Raw genomic sequence first — 12041 nt, 5'->3', positions numbered from 1 at the left:
TAAAGATGGAATTGAAATGTTTAATTCTTACAAAATGAAATCAAAAGTGTTAGCAATGATTTGGTTTTCTCAAAAGCTCCAAGAATTCTTCCAAAATCGCCTAAGATCGTCCAAAACTGCTCTAGAAACCGTTCTGCCCCATAAAATGACGTGTTCTCCTCGTTTAATTAATGTTCACGTGCATTACATAAGGCCATGCGTTTTTAGCATGGCCATGCCTTTGGCCCATGTGTTTTTAGGATGGTCATTTTTCTTGACCATGTGTTTTTGGCATGGCTCATGCTTTTTTGCTAAAGATCCAATAAGTCTTCAGTGTTGGCTCCATCTTCAGTCTAGCTTCACCACGCGTCATGTTGCTCAAATATGAGATGATAAAGGACAAACACGACTCGTGTCGGTGTCACAAGAACCGCGTTTCAAACGTATTCCTTTGCTATGATGACAATGTAACAATGACTCGAGTTATGTCTTCATGTTTTCTTCCATGGTATGACCAATTAATCTTCTCTTCATGCTCCAAAGCTCCATGCTCCATGCTCCATAATGCCTGCAAAATAAATAAAAAATAGTGAAGTACCAGACATTTTTGATGAAATATGCAATTGCCCTAATAATCAACTAAATGCAAAATTAATGAAGTAGAATGCTATGAAAGGACAGAAATAAACATGCAAAATACATTCATAAAATTCACCTATCACCAATCCTAATCAACATGGATCTTTAGCCCAAACTATAAGTATTACTGATTAACCTAATCAGTACTCGTAAATTTAATCAATCTCTTTTGATCACTAAATTAATTCCAAATTAATCTTGACCAATACCAATTATATAATATGATTTCTTAATTAATATATTATTCTTATATATATATATATATATATATATATATATATATATATATATATATATATATATATATATATTATTCTTATATATATATATATATATATATATATATATATATATATATATATATATATATATATATATATATATATCCTTGTATGTTAGAATATAGGAGTAGTAGTTTGTTGGTTAGAGTACCAGGGGTTGGTGAACGTCTAGTTGAATGCCTTAGGGGTTGTATGCAGTTATGTAGGATAACCTAAGAACTCTTGATATAAGCTTTTTTGCATGTTCTTTTTTTGGTTGTGGCTCTAGAGTGGGATCACCTGTTCGACTGTCTATCTCACCTCTAAGTTCATATAGTTATGTATTCATTTGTGATCTGCCATAAGTGAAGTAGAACGTTGTATGAGGCTCAGTATGTTGTACTGAGTTGTTAGATTGGTAGACTAGTGTAGATAGTTGGATGTGTTTATGTTCTTGTTTGATTGCTTACTTGGTTTATATGTCGACATATTAAGTGGTAGGTTGAGGCGGTCCTTCTTTATGTTGTAGGACAAGATAACTGGGCGGGCCAGCGGTGTGTTGTAGGACAAGTGCAAACTAACTGTATGTTGTAGGTATGGGAGGGGACCAATCATGGAATGGAGGTCCATGTGTACTGTAGGCCTCACGAGGCGGTCCAGTCAGACTGAAAGCTCGTGTATGTGCATGCATTGTATGTGTACCATAGTGTGTTGTATTTTGGTGGAACTCACTAAGTTTTGGCTTATAGTTGCAGATTAAATGTTTTTCAGGTACCCATGCTGATCTTGGGAAGGCGAAGACGTGATTGTACACACTCATCAGCAACATTGGAGATTCCGTATTATTATATTACTCTAATTTTCAAACAATTGTATTATGGAACAAATGATTTTTCTTAATTTGGGTTTATGGAAATGGTGTTTTATCTTAATTAAAAATGAAAAAAGAAATTGTGAAAATGGGACGTTACAATTGACTCATATTGTTGAGGAATCCCCAATGTAGTAGAGTGCACTCGTTGCTTGTAGTGATCTATCAGGTTAGATCATAAGAGATCATTGCTATAGGATCAGTATGTGAAAATCGACGGGATGGGTACTAAGGGTAGATTTTTTTACAAATATCATTATATTTTTTATGACAATTGTGACATCCCAATTTTTGCGGCCAGAAAAGACCGATTTTGTTTATGCTTTTTAATAAAGATCTGAGTAACTTCTTAAGAAAAGTATTGCGGAATTTGTTCCCAAAACGAAATATGATATAAATTTATCAAACCATTTCTTAAAGAAATGTATTATCATTACATTACAAAAACTCAGGATGTCAATCATCGATACAGACCATAAGCATAAACCAAAAAGAAATAAACATCTTAGGCCACAAAACATAATCTGGCCTCAATTCCATAATCTCTCGTCAAGTCATCCAACTATGCTTTTGCCACTACCTGTAATACAAGAAACTGAGTGGGTCAGGCTGCGGATCCTGGTGAGCAACTAAGGCTTTCAACCAACAATAAATAAGTTTGTTATTTTCAACAATCATTAAACCCGATTTACCGTTCCTGTTATCCTCACCTTACGTCCCTAAAGCATCTCTCAATATGGACCTATCCTAAGGAATTTCATCAGGATGGACACTACTGCTAAGGGGATTCCTCATCCACACATGTCCGTAAGGAAACCATGGGGGGGTGGAGTACACCGGTGAACACTTCCTTCACAAACACCTACATGTTGCGAGCATGCTAGCGTTCTACTGGACTTCCTAGAAAAGTTTGTGGTCGTCATCCATACTCCGCTAGATGACTGGAACAACGTCAACATTGAGGCCTCTCATCATTTTATTTCACCACACACCAACCATTTCATCTACACATTGTCTAACCAACATATATGTAGATATAAAATACATACATGTTCCAGATCTGTAAAACAAAGCTTACATCTTCTATCCAGCATAACTTTCAAAGCATAAAATACACATACCGTCTATATCTGAAGAAAAAGTTCAGATCTGAAGGAAAGAAGTTCAGATCTTTCATCCAACATAGATTTCAAAGCATGCAGTTTAGATCTAAAGAAAAAGTTTAGATATGAGATGAGAAAGTGTAGATCTGAAGGAAAAAGTTTCAAATCTGAAAGAAAGAAGTATAGATCTTTCATCCGGCAAACATCTTAGGTATATATATATATATATATATATATATATATATATATATATATATATATATACATAGCACATAATTTATATAAAATACTTCATATCTATGTGTAAGATGAAAGTGACTATACACTCACTTGATACAGAGTGATTTGGACAACACCTCGCTTCTAAAAATAACCTTCTTTGATGAAACAGGGAACTTTGCTTGAAAACCGGGCTCTGTGTGGGCAAAGTTTTAGACCGAAAAACTCTTTTTCTCGGAAGCTCCAGGCTCTCCGAGGCTTTATTATAGTGTTAGGAGGTTTACCTAGACATAGGAGGGGGTTAGGGAGGTAGTGAGAGAAAATAGTGAGAGAAAGATGGGAGAAATGTGTGAAGAAAACGAGCTGCCCTCGCTCTCTATTTATAGCCGCAAGGGCTCGCACTATGCTGGGCGTACTCTGAGGTCGTACAACACGCGTCTGAAGATGGTTGGGTCATCGTCGCTCAATACAGACTGAGGAAAAAGTCAACACGCGGGGTGTACCTCCTTCGTACGCGGGGCGTACTTGGTACGCGAGGCGTCCGAAGTCTACGTTGAGCGTAACCTCGCATCCAGCTTCGCAAATTGCACCTCCGACTTCTAAAATTCATAACTTTCACATACGACCTCTGTTTTCAATGTCATTTATATCCACGCGTAGGCGGGACCATACTCTACGACTTTCGTTTAGACTTCGTCGGCTAATTCTTGACCGATTCTAAAGTTAATAGTATGAGGAAATTACACTGTTTAACGACCGTGTAAAACTCATAACTTCTACATATGGACTCCGTTTTTCGTTTGTCTTTTTACTGTTGAGCTCCTATTGACGAGATCTTTGATTATCGTTTAGGTTGCATTGGCTAAAAATCGTTCGATCTACAATTCGAACTTCGGGCTGTGCATTGCTGGTCCGAAACTTAGAAAAATCATAACTTCCTCATATGAAGTCAGATTTGGGCGTTCTTTTTATGCACACTCTCGGTTTAACGAACACTACGGATTTTGTGTAGATCACCAATGCTAAAAAGTCCTCTATCGTAAATTCACTATTTATGCCACATAGTGTCGTGTCAATTCTGTCATGAAACTTCGATAGGCCATGACTTCTTCGTTATAACTCGGATTTCGGCGCTCTTTATATGTTCAGAATCCTTGTCACGACCACTACAACTTTCTTCATAGATATCGGGTTTGTTTAACATTTTATTTTTGAAGCTTATTTTTATCCATTATTTATTATATTATTATAAACAAGTAATAAGCACATAGAAGCACATAATTCACATAATATTCAAGTAATTCATCTTTATTACTTTAAAATGGGTTACAATGGTTGACCTAGACTATTACTTCATCGCATCAATGCTTAGCCTCGAAACACAGGCGTTACAACAATTGGTTTTGCATAATTATTATCATTAAAACATTATGAGATTGAAATGTAACGCCCGGTTCCTGGTATGTTTTTAATTCAAAAATTTATTCGTTTTTATATGGAATGAAACAATCCAAAAATGCAAGCCAAAAATTTCATTTGGAATCATTACTAAAACCATAATATTAAAATATCATATAATAAAACCATAAGTTGTGTGTCTCAAAATGTCATAGATATATCTCATATCACAACGGATGTCAAATCATGTCCAAATATTAGAGTCTAACACCCAGGCTAAAATTGTGGTGGGTGCCATGTCATCATCTTGAGCCCTTCCCCTTGCTAGCTGAAGTACCTGAAACCAAAATTGAAACTGTAAGCACGAATGATGTGTGTAAAACGAACTAGTTTTAATCCAACTAACTTAAACACAAAGACAAACACACGAAAGGCAGTGTACCTATCGATTAGCAGTTTAGTTCAGGTAAGTAGGGTATCGAACACAGGGAACGGTAAACAATTAAAATAAATGCTAATATTATCTAATTAAAACAATTAATAAAAGTCGGGGGTTTCTCTAGTTTTGCAAGACTAGAAACTTAAACAATCAATTAACACTTAAACAAAGACAATTAACAACTAAGAAGAACAAGAAAATACAACTAGATTCAATGATAAAAGAGACTTCTGTTCAGATTCGATTCACTTATTCTTATGGTTGATTTCGTGGCAAGTGCAATGGATCAATATGTCAATGGTTACCGATTCCTAATGTGATTGGGTTCATGTTCACTATTACCAATCCTTTAGTAGACAAGTTAATTCAATCAGTGATCAAGTGATTAAATTAACAAGTTTCCTAGTGTTCAGTTCGTATTAAGCAAGACTTATAATAATAGTTAATCAAATTTGTTCAATTCAATCAACTCATGTATAGATGTTCATCACACATGCTCACACATTGATTTACATATTTTATAGTTAACCCTAGTTTCATATTCACTATTCCTAGGCATACAATCTTATATTCATAAAACTATATGAATCAAGTAATCAAGAAGATATTCATGCAACTCAATCACTTATTTGTTAACTAAAAACATTTATCATCAATACATAAGGATCTTTAATAAGCTTAACAAGATGAATAACCAAATTAATATCAATTCAACCACTCAATCAAACCATATTCATAAGATTATCTCATCCAAACATAAGTAAAAAGCTTTTAGCTCATATCTAAAGCAAGTAATAACCTAAAATCAAAATCTAATGATTCAAACATGGTTCAAAACAAAGATTAAGAAAAGAAGAATGATTATTTGCCTTTGATTCTCTTCTAAATTGTCTCTTATGTTGCAATCTCGAAAATAGCAGCTCCAAGAACTCTTCTGGTCTTCAAAAGTCGCAGCTAGCCTCCACAAAAAGTTAGGGTTCGAATGAGAAGAGTTTCTATATATAAATTCTGAAAACAGCGTCAACTCGACGAGTTTTCACCAAAAACTCGTCGAGTTTTTTCGATAATCCACGTATACAACGTGTACGGCAAGGCATCTTCGAATCTGGAACATTCTAACCAACTCGTCGAGTTTTTGGTAAAAACTCGTCGAGTTTACTTGGAATCAACATTTTCTCAAAACACGAAAGTCGTCCGAAATTGTGTCTATTTTTCAGAACATTTTGAATCTTGTCAATCGGAGTTACGGTTCATGAGATATGGCCACAACACTGACGAAGGGTCAAGTTGTCCAACAACATCCTTCTTTCTTCAAAATCCAAGATCCAAGCTTCCAATCACTCAATCCTCTTCCTTTTTCACCCGAGCATGTCTTTTATTGCTGAAATTGAAATATTAAGCTAATTAAGTATCTTTTGTTCATAAAATGATATAAAATCAACAATAATTAATAAGATAATGAATGATTTCTATGACTAAATAAGCCCATATCAACGAAGCTTAGTGAGCTCCCCCAAACTACCACATACCATAAAATAACATATAAAGCACATACTGGGCCTTGCCCACTGCATCGGACCGAAGTCCGGAACTAGCTAGGGCCTCGCCCCCTGCATCGGACCGAAGTCTGGAACTGACTAGGGCCTTGCCCCCTGCATTGGACTGAATTCCGGAACTGACTAGGACCTTTCCCCCTGCATCGGACCGAAGTCCGGAACTGACTAGGGCCTTGCCCCTTGCATCGAACCGAAGTCCGGAACTGACTGGACATAGCATAACATAATCATAGCATATAACAATAACACATATACTGCATACTGCATTGGGCCGCAGCCCGGAACACATAACACATAGACATGCCTGAATCACAAAGACATCAAGCATATTGTACTACTTCTCGGGACCACCCCGATATCGGACCACAGTCCAAAAACTACTGCTATCTAAGCAGGCCAACATTGTGGCCATAGACCCGTTCCTACTGGAAGGAAACTCACCTCGTAAGGCTGACTGCTGAAATGCTGATCGGGAACTGTCTGACTGCTACTCCGGCAACTCCCCGGCTACAATTTCCATAAAGACACTTAGTCACACACTGATACTAATCTTAGGGTAAAGTGACTATTTTATCCCTGGTCAAAGTCATCATCCAGTTGACCTAACTCGCCGAATTGGGCCGCCAACTCGTCGAGTCCCTATCCTTTCTTCTATTCCCCAAACCCGACTCTACTCGTTGAGTTTAGCAAAAACTCGACGAGTTCTTCTTCTATAATAACATCGATCAACCTTCATCTGACTCGCCGAGTTGTATGAACAACTTGTCGAGTCCTCCTTCATCATATGAACAAGTCCAGTCTACGACTCACCGAGTTGTATGAACAACTCATAAAGTCTGTTCTTGTGGTTAAGAAGATTGCCTTGGACTCGCTGAGTGTGTTCTTATACTCATCGAGTCCCATGGTTTCCAGATCATGGCTAACTCTTAAAACGTTGAAACACTCCTTGGGACCTTCCTAAACCTCTGCTAGCACTCAACTGGGCTCCTTTGAACCACAACAAATTGGGGACTCCAGCCTCGGACTCGCCGAGTTCCAAGAACAACTCATCGAGTCGCCTATTGTCCAAGTCTATAACTCGATTTCTGATGTACAACTATTTTCCAAAAGGTAGATATGGGCTTCTAAGGTTGATCTAACACGTAAAGTTATGAACTTTACGTGCATGCATGGAAGTATAAGCTTTAAGGACCCAAAAAGATGTCTAAAGAAGTGCATGTGCTAATATGGCCATAGAGCTTGCATCTTTATGCCATGAACTTGGTTATAGAGTCTAGATTTGAAGGTGAATCGTCTTGGGATGTCCAAGTCTTAAGGATCAAGCTTATTGACCCCAAAACTCCATAAAGATTCCAAAAAAGGAAATCTATAAAACCACAAGTCAAGTTTTGAGCTTGATTACCTGAAAGTGAAGAGAAACTAATGTTGCTCCTAGATCTAGTCCTTCTCCCTCGATCCTTCTTCCTTCTAACTCTTCTACTAGATACACAATGCACCAAAAACCCTCCAAGTCACTAAGAAAGCTCAAGATTGCCAAAAGGGAATTAGGGTTTCAAATTTAATGCTCTGGATGTGATGGAGGCTGGACCTGAAGCTCATAATGTGGTTTAAAAAGGGTGAAAACCCTTTATTTAGGGTTTCATCCAGACTGGCCTACTCGTTGAGTCCAAGCGCGGACTCGGCGAGTAGATTACTTAAACCTGCGTCCCAACCTCGCATCTACTCGACGAGTTAGGGCTGCCACTCGTCGAGTCATTAATACAAATGATATAAAAGTAGATCAAATACATACCAGAAACGGGGTGTTACATGGAAACTTGATGAGTTGGAGGCCCCAAACTCGTCGAGTAGGAATGGAATTGGATGTGGGTTGTAAAGTCTACTCGACGAGTTGAGAGCCTCAACTTGACAAGTAGGACGGGCATAATGAAACCCTAATTTTCACGGTTTTGCACCCTATTTAAACACCTTAACCTCCATAGGTTGGCCTCATTTACATCCTTCAATTCCCAAACCCTAATGCATTGTGTGAGTTTGTGAGCCATCCTTGAGAGATTTTTGTGTGTTTAAGGCTTGTGGAAGAAGAATAAGCTTGAGGACTCAAGAAAGAGTTGTAGATCCAGAAACTTCACCACATCCTCGTCACTTTTTGGTAAGCAAGTCTCAAACTTGCCAAATGATTGCTTAGATCTCTTTCTTAACACTTTTATTGGGTTTTTTGGTCCAAATATCTTGATCCTTGGGAAATGGACGTCCCAAGTGACTAACCTTCTAGATTTAGTGTCTTGAAGGGCTTTCATGGCATAAAGGTGCAAACTTTATGGCCATAGAAGTCCCATGCAATCTTTAGACTACCATTTTGGCCCTTTAAGCTCCAAAGGGCCATGCATGAAGAGAATGTTGAAGGCGTTACGTGTTCATCTAGTCTCTAAGGTCTAGATCTCTGTTTGTACACCCTATCTTGAAGTATTGATGGCTTTTGGATCAAGATATAGATCTTTAGAGTAAGTGTTTGATCTAAATATCTTGAGGAAAGGTATTAACGGGTAAAGTTGGAAACTTTACACCTATAAGGACATTTCCAGTCTATATCTGAAGTATGGAGCTTAGATACGAAGATTAGTGACTTAATCCATTAAGAAAGCTAAACAAACTGAAGAACTCGATGAGTTGGGTCGAAGTGCCTCGATTATGTAAAAGGAAGGACTCGATGAGTTCAAGGCGGACTCGACGAGTTAGATCATGATTCCAAGGTTTTATGATTTATGGGACTCGATGAGTTGATGGACCAACTTGACGAGTTGAGTCAACCGAGAATGTTGACTTTGACCAGAATGTTGACTTTGACTTTGACCTTGACCAAAGTTGACCCTTAAGGGGGTATGAGTATGAAAGGGTAAATTAAGGAAATCTTATATGTGTAGGAGTTTGAGCGAGGTTGATTTATGAGCCGCGGACAGTTCAGCTACTCTACAACATCGAGGTGAGTTACCTTCTAGTAGGAGTGGGTCAAAGGCACCAATGTCGGCCCACTAGTAGTTGATTATAGTTGAGATGATTGTCTTTGTGATAATTTTCTGGTATGCCAATATCTGTTATGCTTTATGTGCTAGTACGTTATGTTATTATGTGATAGTAGTAGGAAGGGTAGTATAGACCTTGTTACCGGTCGTAAGGACCGAACGGGTAGGCTAGCACCCAGATGTGCTAGGCAATGTATGACTTATGTGTTTATGCACTAGGATGATATGTGGTAGTACTAGGGGTGAAATAGTCCATGTTACCGGTTGAAAGAGATCGAAGGGGTAGGCCAACACCCAAATATGCTAGGCGGTTACCGGTTGAAAGATACCGAAGGGGTAGGTTAGCACCCATATATGCTAGGCAATATGTTACTGTATGGTATGTGGTATGATGGGGGAACTCATTAAGCTTTGTGCTTACGGTTTACAATTTTGGTTTCAGGTACTTCCTCTTCGAAGGGGAAGGAGCCGACATGCTCGCAATGCATCAAACTATATTTTCTGCACACGAGATCTTTAGGAGTCATACTCTGATGTTGTTTTACAATGACATGTTTTGACTATTGATAGTGGGTTTTGATTTGAATTGATACTATGGCTGTTTTCAGACAAATGGTTTTATAATTATTATATTAAAAATGAAATTTTTGGTTGTAAATTTTGGGATGTTACATGAAAACCCTATGTATTTTGACCACGTTTTCCCAAATCCGAACCACTCAAACTTTATGCATCATATGTAGCAGGAATAAAGAGCTTGTTTTGAATTTAACATCTTGGTAAACTGGGAGTGTTAGAGCTTGTTAAAGTACCAACTTAGATGGAGTTAAAGTTAATTCCATTTCACAATTGAACTGCAATACATACATATTCAAACATAGGATTGGAACCTTTACATTTCTGAATTCTCTTTCAGCTTATTATTGCTTAAGTTGTTTTTTAATATCCTGCAAATATGAACCCCCTTTTTGGGTGACTGACTTGTACCTTACGTAAAGAAATATACACATTAGTCCTCTGTCTTTAAGGATCAACTTTGCTTGCCGTGTACTACTTTTTAGTGTATAATAACAGTGTTTTTGGAGTACATTGCACCCTTTTATATTTGTTGGGTTTGAAACCCTAACATCCATCCTAGGAAATCGAAAACTAAAAGATTTAGAAAGTTAAAGCACAAAAACATCGATGTAAACTTGTAACGCATCATTTCGGGAACATTTTTTTGAAAAAAAAACTTTAAATATTGAAATAAAGGTTTGTTGATGGGAATTCATTGATTTAGGGTGTGTTAACTATTCAAAACCAAAAAATGAATTGCCAATGCTTTGCCTTTTATGTATAGCTCTCCTTATCTTTCTCTTCCCTAAGAGATTTGATGATCGATGTCTTAACATAAACACTAATATGTCATTTTCTTATAAAGACTAAGATGACCTTTTCCTGCATATATATATATATATATATATACATACTAGGCAAGTTCCAAGGCCCATGCTAAGCACGAGCACAGAAAGGCAATTTTCGTTTTTTAAAGAATAAGGTGGAATGTTATAACCACATAGATTTTTTAAAGTGTAATATCTTGATCTTAGGATGGTGAATACTCCAAATATAATATGGACCGAGATTGGCATAATTAATAAAGAAAAGCGATTGTGTTTTTTTTAGTAAAAAATAAAAATGCATCGTCAATATTGGAAAAAATATGTAAATAATTTTAGAATCAAGTGATGTTGCTATTATTGATAAGGTAGTAGAAGTACATTGCTATTATCAGTAACAAAATGAAATTATTGATAATGTAGTAGAAATACATTGCTATTATCAGTAACAAAATGAAATTAAATTCATGTGACCTTAAATTATTTTACTTTGAAAGTTCTTTTAAATTGTCAACAAAACCAAAAAAGTGAAAGTTTGATGGTATAAAATATAGAAATCAAGAAAAGTTGCTAAATATTACAATTTAACCGTTTGATCACCAGAAAAACAATGATTTGATAAGAACATAACTGTAGGGTTGTAAATTGTAATACAAAGTATGTTGTTATATCTCGCAATATTCATAGTAAGATGAAGTACTCATTGAATGTCTTCAGTATCCCCAAGCTAAAAAAAAGTCCTCACAAAACTTGAACAATATTCAATGAAAAAATAGATTTCTAAAAACTCACTTAAAATATTAAGCTGAATCATGTGCAAACACTTATTTGCAACTACGGGTAGGTTGAAAGTACATAGAGATCTTCTGATAACACCCTTTTTAACAGACAAGATAATTGGAACTCACATCTACTACTAAATCCACATATTTCAAGCTATTATAATCAATTACACCCTTCAACAGAGATAAAACCTTCGAAGCTTCTCCTTGGTCACTTTTCCTGCCATAAAATGGATGCTTATGAAGATAACCAAGTCAGAGTGGTGATCATATTTTTAAGCTGACATTATCAGAGATGATTCTTGTTATAACGCTGATAAATTCATGAGCTAATTTATTATTAGATTTAAATAAATTTTTACATACTTGAAATTATTTATTATGGGATTA

This window comes from Lactuca sativa, chromosome 3 (genome assembly GCF_002870075.4).
Source record: "Lactuca sativa cultivar Salinas chromosome 3, Lsat_Salinas_v11, whole genome shotgun sequence".
NCBI lineage: Eukaryota > Viridiplantae > Streptophyta > Magnoliopsida > Asterales > Asteraceae > Lactuca > Lactuca sativa.
Note: the sequence above shows the minus strand (reverse complement) of the source record.